Here is a 7537-nt window from a genome sequence, read left to right on the forward strand (position 1 = left end):
TTGGGAGCAAGTGGGGGCTAACTACTGCATCTACCCCAAGAGTCTCAAACCAAACCTGGAGCAAGTGGAATAACTCCATTGCATCTACCCAGGCCGGAATATCAAAATCATAATCATATTCAATATCACTTTTATAATCATAATCACTTTCATCACCAAACCAAACCCAGAGCAAGCAGAATCACTCCACTGCATCTACCTAGGCAGGTATATCACAATCAGAATCATATTCAATATTATTTTCTTAACTATAGTCACTCTCATCATCATTCTCATCTTAAATCATACTCAATCCCCAATTTAACTCATTTATCATCAACCATTCATCATCATGCTTACTCGTAATCGATCTCCGTCATCTCTCATTATCATAACCCCTCTAATTATCCTCAATCATAATCAATTTATCGTCATCTCTCATTATACTAAAGCATTCCCTTCAGACTTAATTAATCAATTATTCTAACTTTACTAACTTAGCTCATAAATTTTAATTCCCAACCTTTTCAAACTCTAATTCACCGGCTCTAGACTTGTATCGGAATTCATAAAGGTGTAGGAGGCCAAAAGAATGGTTAAAATACATAAAAATACATTTCTCTAAGCTCTAAGGGTTTCGCATACGCATGCAGGTGGCTCGCGTATGCAAGAAATGAAAACTGGGTGTGTCGCGTACGCGAGCTTTAGCCGCGTACGTGAGGGGTGAAAACAGCAACGTTTGCTCGCATCACGTACCACCTTCTGCGTACGCGAGCTTTCAATTTTGGCACTCCTGCATACGCATGCCTTCTTCCACGTACGCAAAGCCACTTGACAGAGTCCAGTGCCCACGTCATGTGGCACCTCCGCGTACGCGAGTCTTGCAGAAAAGGTAAAAGCTGTTAAGTGACAAAAATCAGTTTTTGCACCCAATTTTCAAAGCTTCAGAACTTTTTCTACAAAATTCCTTTTTCAACCATTCTTAAACCGTTGGAAAGATCGTTGAATGAACTTTCATAAAAATTCAGTTTTGAGGAATTCCCAACTCCGAAAACCGAGTTACGGACTGCCGAATTCGGTCAAAAATCGGTTTTTACTTAAATAAAAATAGAAATCACCAATTTTTTCAAGGTTCACAAGCCAAATTCATTTTCATCTATCAAATTGACCCGAAACCAACAAATTCTCCTATTTACATTCAACCAAATTCAAACCATCTCATCTACATAATTCAACCCAATTTCATCACATTCTACACCTAAATTTCTAAATCCTCATTATTCAACAATCATTCCTTTTATTCACACAATACACACAATCAACTCACCTTTCTTACCTTTTTCGGCCTCCGGCCCAAAGTTCACGGCCTCAAGCCCAATATCAATTCAATTTAACATAAGCAATTCAACAAATATCATCATTATCCAATTCCTCAATTCCACAACATACCAAACATACCCATTCATACAAAACTCATTCCAAATCATTAATTTCCACATCATAATTTCTATAGACATCAACTCCAATCAAGGCACACAATTCAAACCTAATCCTAAGGGCATCTAACCTAGGAATTCACATGACACCACACGATACTTAAATAAAAGTTAAATCGTACCTCTTGGAGTCAAAACAATTGAGCCTCTTCTTTGAAAATCTCCTCCAAACTTTAGCTCCAAGCCTCACCAAAACCCCACAAGCAAGATCAATCTCCCAATTGTGCACCAAGATCACCTAATACTCTAACATAACCAATTTTCACACTTGTAATCAACATAAGGTTCATAAAATTGATAAATCACTAGGGTTTGAGAAATTCTTACCTTAACCCATGGAATTGGTTGATGAAATCCATCAATAGCTCATACTAAAGCACCTCTAAATAACCAAAATCATAAAATTACTCAACACCCATAACTAAATTCGAATTCAAGGGAAAAATGAAAACTAGGCGGAGGACAAAAAAAAATACTTACCACAATACCTAAATAGAATCGAAAAGGGCAAGAAGAGCGACATGTGGCCGTAAACAGCTTGTCGATTGAAACTCCGTAGAGAAAGTTATGGTGATTTGAAGTGGAGGGTGAATAGTGAAACCCTCACTCCTCTCTTCTCTTCTCACATCCACGGCTCTCTCTCTCTCTCTCTTTGGAGGGTGAAAATGAGTTGAAGCTCATTAATTAGGGCTTATGTAGTTGGGCTTGGGCCCAACTTGGGCCCGATCCAATCAGTTTAGCCCGTTGGCCTAATTTTGGGCCAAAACCTTTAAGATTAGAGTTTTAAATCGTATTTTAAATATTTCTATCTTCCCAAATTATAAAATTCTAATTTCTTAACCTTATTCACTTATAATTATTTTTCTCAACTGTAATACTGGACATATCTCAATCGGTACTTCCAGTCAAATTATCACTGCGCGTTTTTACGCAGAAAACTATGTATTCCGACTCAAAAAAATTCACTGAGTCCAAATATCATGTCTAAATTATCAATTTTCGATTTCTAAATTTTTCAACTATATTCGGTCATATTTAATTAATTAATTATGGTTTGACTGTATTTTACATCCTACCCACCTTATTTAAAATTTTGTCCTCAAAATTTGGTCTACGAAAAGAAAACATAATTCTTAGTTAAACTTCCAATAAAAGTCCTTCCAACTTCAACTGGCCTTGCACTTTTTATTTTATCTTCCTTCAATATCAATTCAATTTCCTTCTTACTCCACACTTCATCAATATATAATTCAACTGCTCTCGTACCACTCATTCTACCTTCCTTCATCATTAATTCAATCATCAATTTACATTCCTCGTTCTTACTTACCTCGTCTTAACTTACACCGAACTCAACCTACGCCACACTCATTCATACTTTCATCCTCCCATTTATAAAATCTCCCAAACTCTTCAAATCCCCCCAACACCACATCAACGTTTCAATTTAACGTTTTTCAAATCTATCTTCCAAAACTAGTATTAGATACATTACAATCTAAGCAAGAATCAAGTTGTGCCTATAATTCTCTCCACAACTTACTCAAAACCAATCTAATCTTGTAACCACAATCAAACCCAATTATCTGAAATTAATTATTTGCATTAATCTGCTAACCTTTCAGGTATTCAAAACTTAAGAAATTCCTAATAACCCTTACTACTTCTCATCGCAATTGTCCTGTGTCGACGTTACCGAAAGCTTTCGCCGTGTCACTCTGATTATTAATCACCAAGAATCTAATCATTCATTCACGTCATATTCCCCTATCGGTTCACCAAACCTAGACCCACTTCTAAGCTTTCTCAACTTGACCGAAATAATGCTTACGCTCATCCTAAGACTCAATCACAACTTTCTAAAAATCCTTGATCTCCATACTCATATTACCTAATCATTCAAAACCTATGATATCAATTGCCTAAGAATTAGTCATTCTTCAATTTTTACATAAGTGCTCATTTTCACAAATCTTCATTCCAATTCAAATTCAAACTATACCAATGCTAATTACAAGCCCCCTCTACTCTAAGTCATCAAGTTCCAATCAATTCAAGCCTAATTAAACAAATCATCTAACCAACTTTTCGCCTCTAAGTATTTTACTCAACAATCTAAAACCAACACACTGATCTCACATATACCACTGTCAAAATTCCTATCTCGGGCATTCCTTCATCAGTTTGTTCTTGGGAATTCATCGCCGAGTACCTCGCTCATGTCCATGAGACGCCATTCGAGTCCTGTCCACACCAAATAAGCGATATCAAAGTGATCAGTCTCAATATCTCAAGTTAAGTGCTTCAAATTACCAAAGGTACCCATGAACTTCATGATAGACGTATCAACTAGATACCCTAACTAGCACAGGCACAGACTCAGAATATGCATTAAAGTACAAGCAGTCCTTCCCTCAGGCTCACAAGGACGAACTGCTCTGATACCATAATGTAAGACCATAATATTCAAATCATTATACTCGAGTCATAAGTCAACGATAATAAGGTAGTACGACTCTCAAGATGGATTTTTAATACATAGATATATATAATTGAAGGGAGTATTAACGAAAAGCCTGAAAAGAGTGAAAATAAAATTGTGAAGTCATAACACTCACGTATCGACAAATAAAAGATAAAGCGTGAATCGAAAACGATATATAGATAATGTCATAAAGAAGAATAAGAAAAGGACAGAATGTAGATATATATAGCATAAGTAAATAGCCACTAGTCGCGGCTCGCGAAGTTTAGACTAGCTAGGGTACATAACAAAAGTAGTTTGACAACATTAGGTCCTACCTCTCCCATTTATATGCATAAAGGTCTCTATAGGCAAGTTCCAAAAGAGATTGATACATGATATAAGTTTTTCAAAATAAAGGTGGAGAGATTCTAAACAAAATATAAGTCAGAGAATACAAAGATCTTCACCATCTCTCATATGAACCACAGCTCACTCCTGAGTACCTGGACCTGCATCTGAAAAACAAGAGATATATATGGAATGAGAACTCCCGACCTATGGGTTTCCAGTATGGTAAAAGTGCCAAATAAATATGTAAATAAATATGTAAACCAAATCATTTTCTAACATAGAGTCATTTCTCAAAATAAGCTTGTAAATCAAGTTTCTAAAATGAAATCATTTTTTCGTATATTTTTACAAGAAATTGGCCAGCATCTCCTCTTAAAATTGGACTTCACCACCCTTGCGGGCTCCCTCAATTTCATAACTTCCCAATAATCAGCATATTTATCACCATACAATTATATTCTTTGTAAAATCATTTATAGATCTTCAAAGCTAATACTTTTAGTTAAAGAATTCATTTTTAAGAACTCAATTTGAAAATCCAAACTCAAATCTTTTCATAATTCAATAAACTTCCATTTCATAAATTACTCATTAGAATTTGATTCAGCAACCAATTAAAACGCTATTAAGTAGAAACCAAAACTTTCAAAAAGCATTCAATGATTTCAATCTCAAACAACCTTATAAGTATTAAACGAATTTTCAATTCAGACGCACATAATCATCATCATACTAACACCAAAATAAATTATCGTTCACTTTCACAACCAAAACCTCAATCAGAATCATAGCTAATCATTCACAGCCAAGAATCCAAATTCAATAACATTAAATTGTTAACATATTTGCAATTATCTACGATACTTTTAGGCATTCTTAAATTAAAACTTTTAATTTTAAAAATGAACCCCTACCTCGATTAGCCAAAATCACAAATTGAATACGACAGCCCCCATTTTGTTTTTAATTTCAGCAGTAGTGACAATCCTAATGCAACCAGGGACAGTGGCAGCTGCATCAACTGGAATAGCAGCAGCTTCAATTCTGCGGCGATGATGGTTGCAGCAAAATAGAGAATTCAAACTGAATAAGAATAAAAAACAAACAACCCTGGGAAATTTAAAACAGGGCATATACTAGAATCAAATCAGACTAAGCGTGACAGTGACAATAAAACGTCTAAATGGACCGTAATCAAGGAAAAGAGCAATCCAGAATTAAAGTAGCAATTTCAAATTCATCAACAGCAGCTCTAACAATTCCTTAATAGCATCAACACTATCACCTATGATAGTTTCAGCAGTAAACAGGGAAAGCAGAGTAGCAGTATTAAACAGAGATGTAGGTTTCCTTACTTAGAACAGAAGAAAGACAAAGGAACAAGATGGAAGCAAAGCAATGATTAAATAAGGCCTGACGGCAACGATTTTGACCCCACTTAGCGACAGCGGCGGCGGCGGATCTGAACGGCGCGAGAACGGACCTCGTCCTTCTCCTTGTCGCATTTCTGCTCCTCTTTCCCCTGCGTCTCTCTCTCGCATTTCACTTTCCTCTACCCTAATCGATGTCGACGGCGGTGATGAAAGCTTCGGCGGCACGTCAGTGGCGATGGAGGCACAGCAACGATGAGGCGTCCCCTCCTTCTCGTGTGACACTCCCTCTGGTTCTCCCTCTCTCAGCCGCGGCTCTTGCTCCTTCTCCAAGTGACTCGACGGCAGCGGCGGCACCAAGCCCCGCGGTGCCGTTGGTCCCTTTCTCTTCTCCCTGTCCTCTGTCTCTCTCCCTGTTCTCTGTTCCCCACTCGAGCTCCCTCTTCTCCCTTTTCTTTCCCTTTCTGCTTCTGTACGTGTGGGAAGCGAGAGTGAGGGACATGAGTGTGAGTGCGTTGGTGAGGCTAAGAGTGAGTGAAGCGAGTCTATGTGTGTATATCTGGGAAGAGGAAGGTAGTGGGTGAGGTGGTGGGTTAGTAAGGAGAAACTGAGCGTGGCTCAGTGAAGGGTGAACAGGTGGGGGGTATACGTGTGGGTGAATTGGGTAATGGAGTTAGGGTTGGTGAAATTAGGGTTTTGAATGGGAAATTTTGGGTTAGAGTAGAGTATTAATTTAAAACCGAATTTAATTAATATAATTAATTTTTAAGAGTATTATTTTATTTTTATTAAATTAAAAATTATTTTTAATTAAATACTTTTAATTTAAAATTATAGATAAACAAATAAATTTTTTTTTAGTTTATAATATTAATTAAAATTTTTAATTATTCAATTTAAATTATATAACACTTTTATTATTTTTAATTATTAAAAATTTAAATTTTTAATATAAAAATGCTTAATTATTTAAAAAATTTTATAAATTTTAATAGATTTTAAACTCATGATAAAATTGAATTTAATTACTTTTTAAAAAAATAATTTTTTAAATAGAATTATCAAATATAATAAATTATAAATAATTCAATATTTATTTTTTAAAAGAAAACTCGGGTTGTTATATCTTGCTTGTATTTGAAAAACTTGAAATAAGTATGTGTATATAATGTTATGTGAATATATATATCTTTGTGATTAAGTAGTTAAGAGTAAACTTTTCATTTTTATAATTAAGGTTTCGGTTCGTATTCGTAAAGACTCGATATTAAATAAAAATAATATAAAACAAAAACGGTTTAGAGGTAAGTGATGTTTGAACTTTTAGTATGATCATGAAATACTAAAAGTTAGTGTATTACGTTAGGCATAATAAAGTATAAAAGAAAATATTTTTACATCTTTAGACTTGATATATTTTACTATCTTTTTTTCAATGAACATAATCCCTTAATCAATGGTAATAGATTGAGGAATTTTAAATTTATGTACAATATGCTCCTTAATAAAATCAATTATCTTATTATGAGTTACTTCCCTTAAAAGAATAGCCTCTATTCAATTATCTTTGCACTAAAATACACTATGAGTAGGCTACTAATACTAAATAAAATAAAACACACACACATATTATGAAGATTATTTGTAAACTCAACAAACTCAAAACATCAATAATATTATAAATCTATTAATAATATATATTCTTATAAGGTACAGATCTATGAAGATTTATCAATATAAGAATAATGTGGATTAACTAAAATTTTATGTGTATTAAAATTCAATTAAATTTACATATATTTTACTCAAAACATTATTCATAAATTAATAATATTATTGATGTTTTGAGTTTGTTGAGTTTATATATATATATA

At 34.3% G+C, this 7537-nt stretch overlaps 1 long non-coding RNA gene across 2 annotated transcripts; it reads right to left on the reverse strand.

The window, feature by feature from the left end:
- Positions 1 to 4165: 4165 nt before the first annotated feature.
- Positions 4166 to 6390, reverse strand: LOC140180929 (uncharacterized). Of its 2 annotated transcripts, none has more exons than XR_011875092.1 (3): positions 5649 to 6390; positions 5208 to 5337; positions 4166 to 4451 (listed from the first exon to the last, which is right to left on the reverse strand). It is a non-coding gene; the product is annotated as an uncharacterized lncRNA (long non-coding RNA). The 2 variants fall into 2 exon arrangements; XR_011875091.1 differs by having other exon boundaries at positions 4166 to 4457; positions 5649 to 6365.
- Positions 6391 to 7537: the final 1147 nt, after the last annotated feature.

Source organism: Arachis hypogaea, chromosome 17 (assembly GCF_003086295.3).
Source record: "Arachis hypogaea cultivar Tifrunner chromosome 17, arahy.Tifrunner.gnm2.J5K5, whole genome shotgun sequence".
Taxonomy (NCBI): Eukaryota; Viridiplantae; Streptophyta; class Magnoliopsida; order Fabales; family Fabaceae; genus Arachis; species Arachis hypogaea.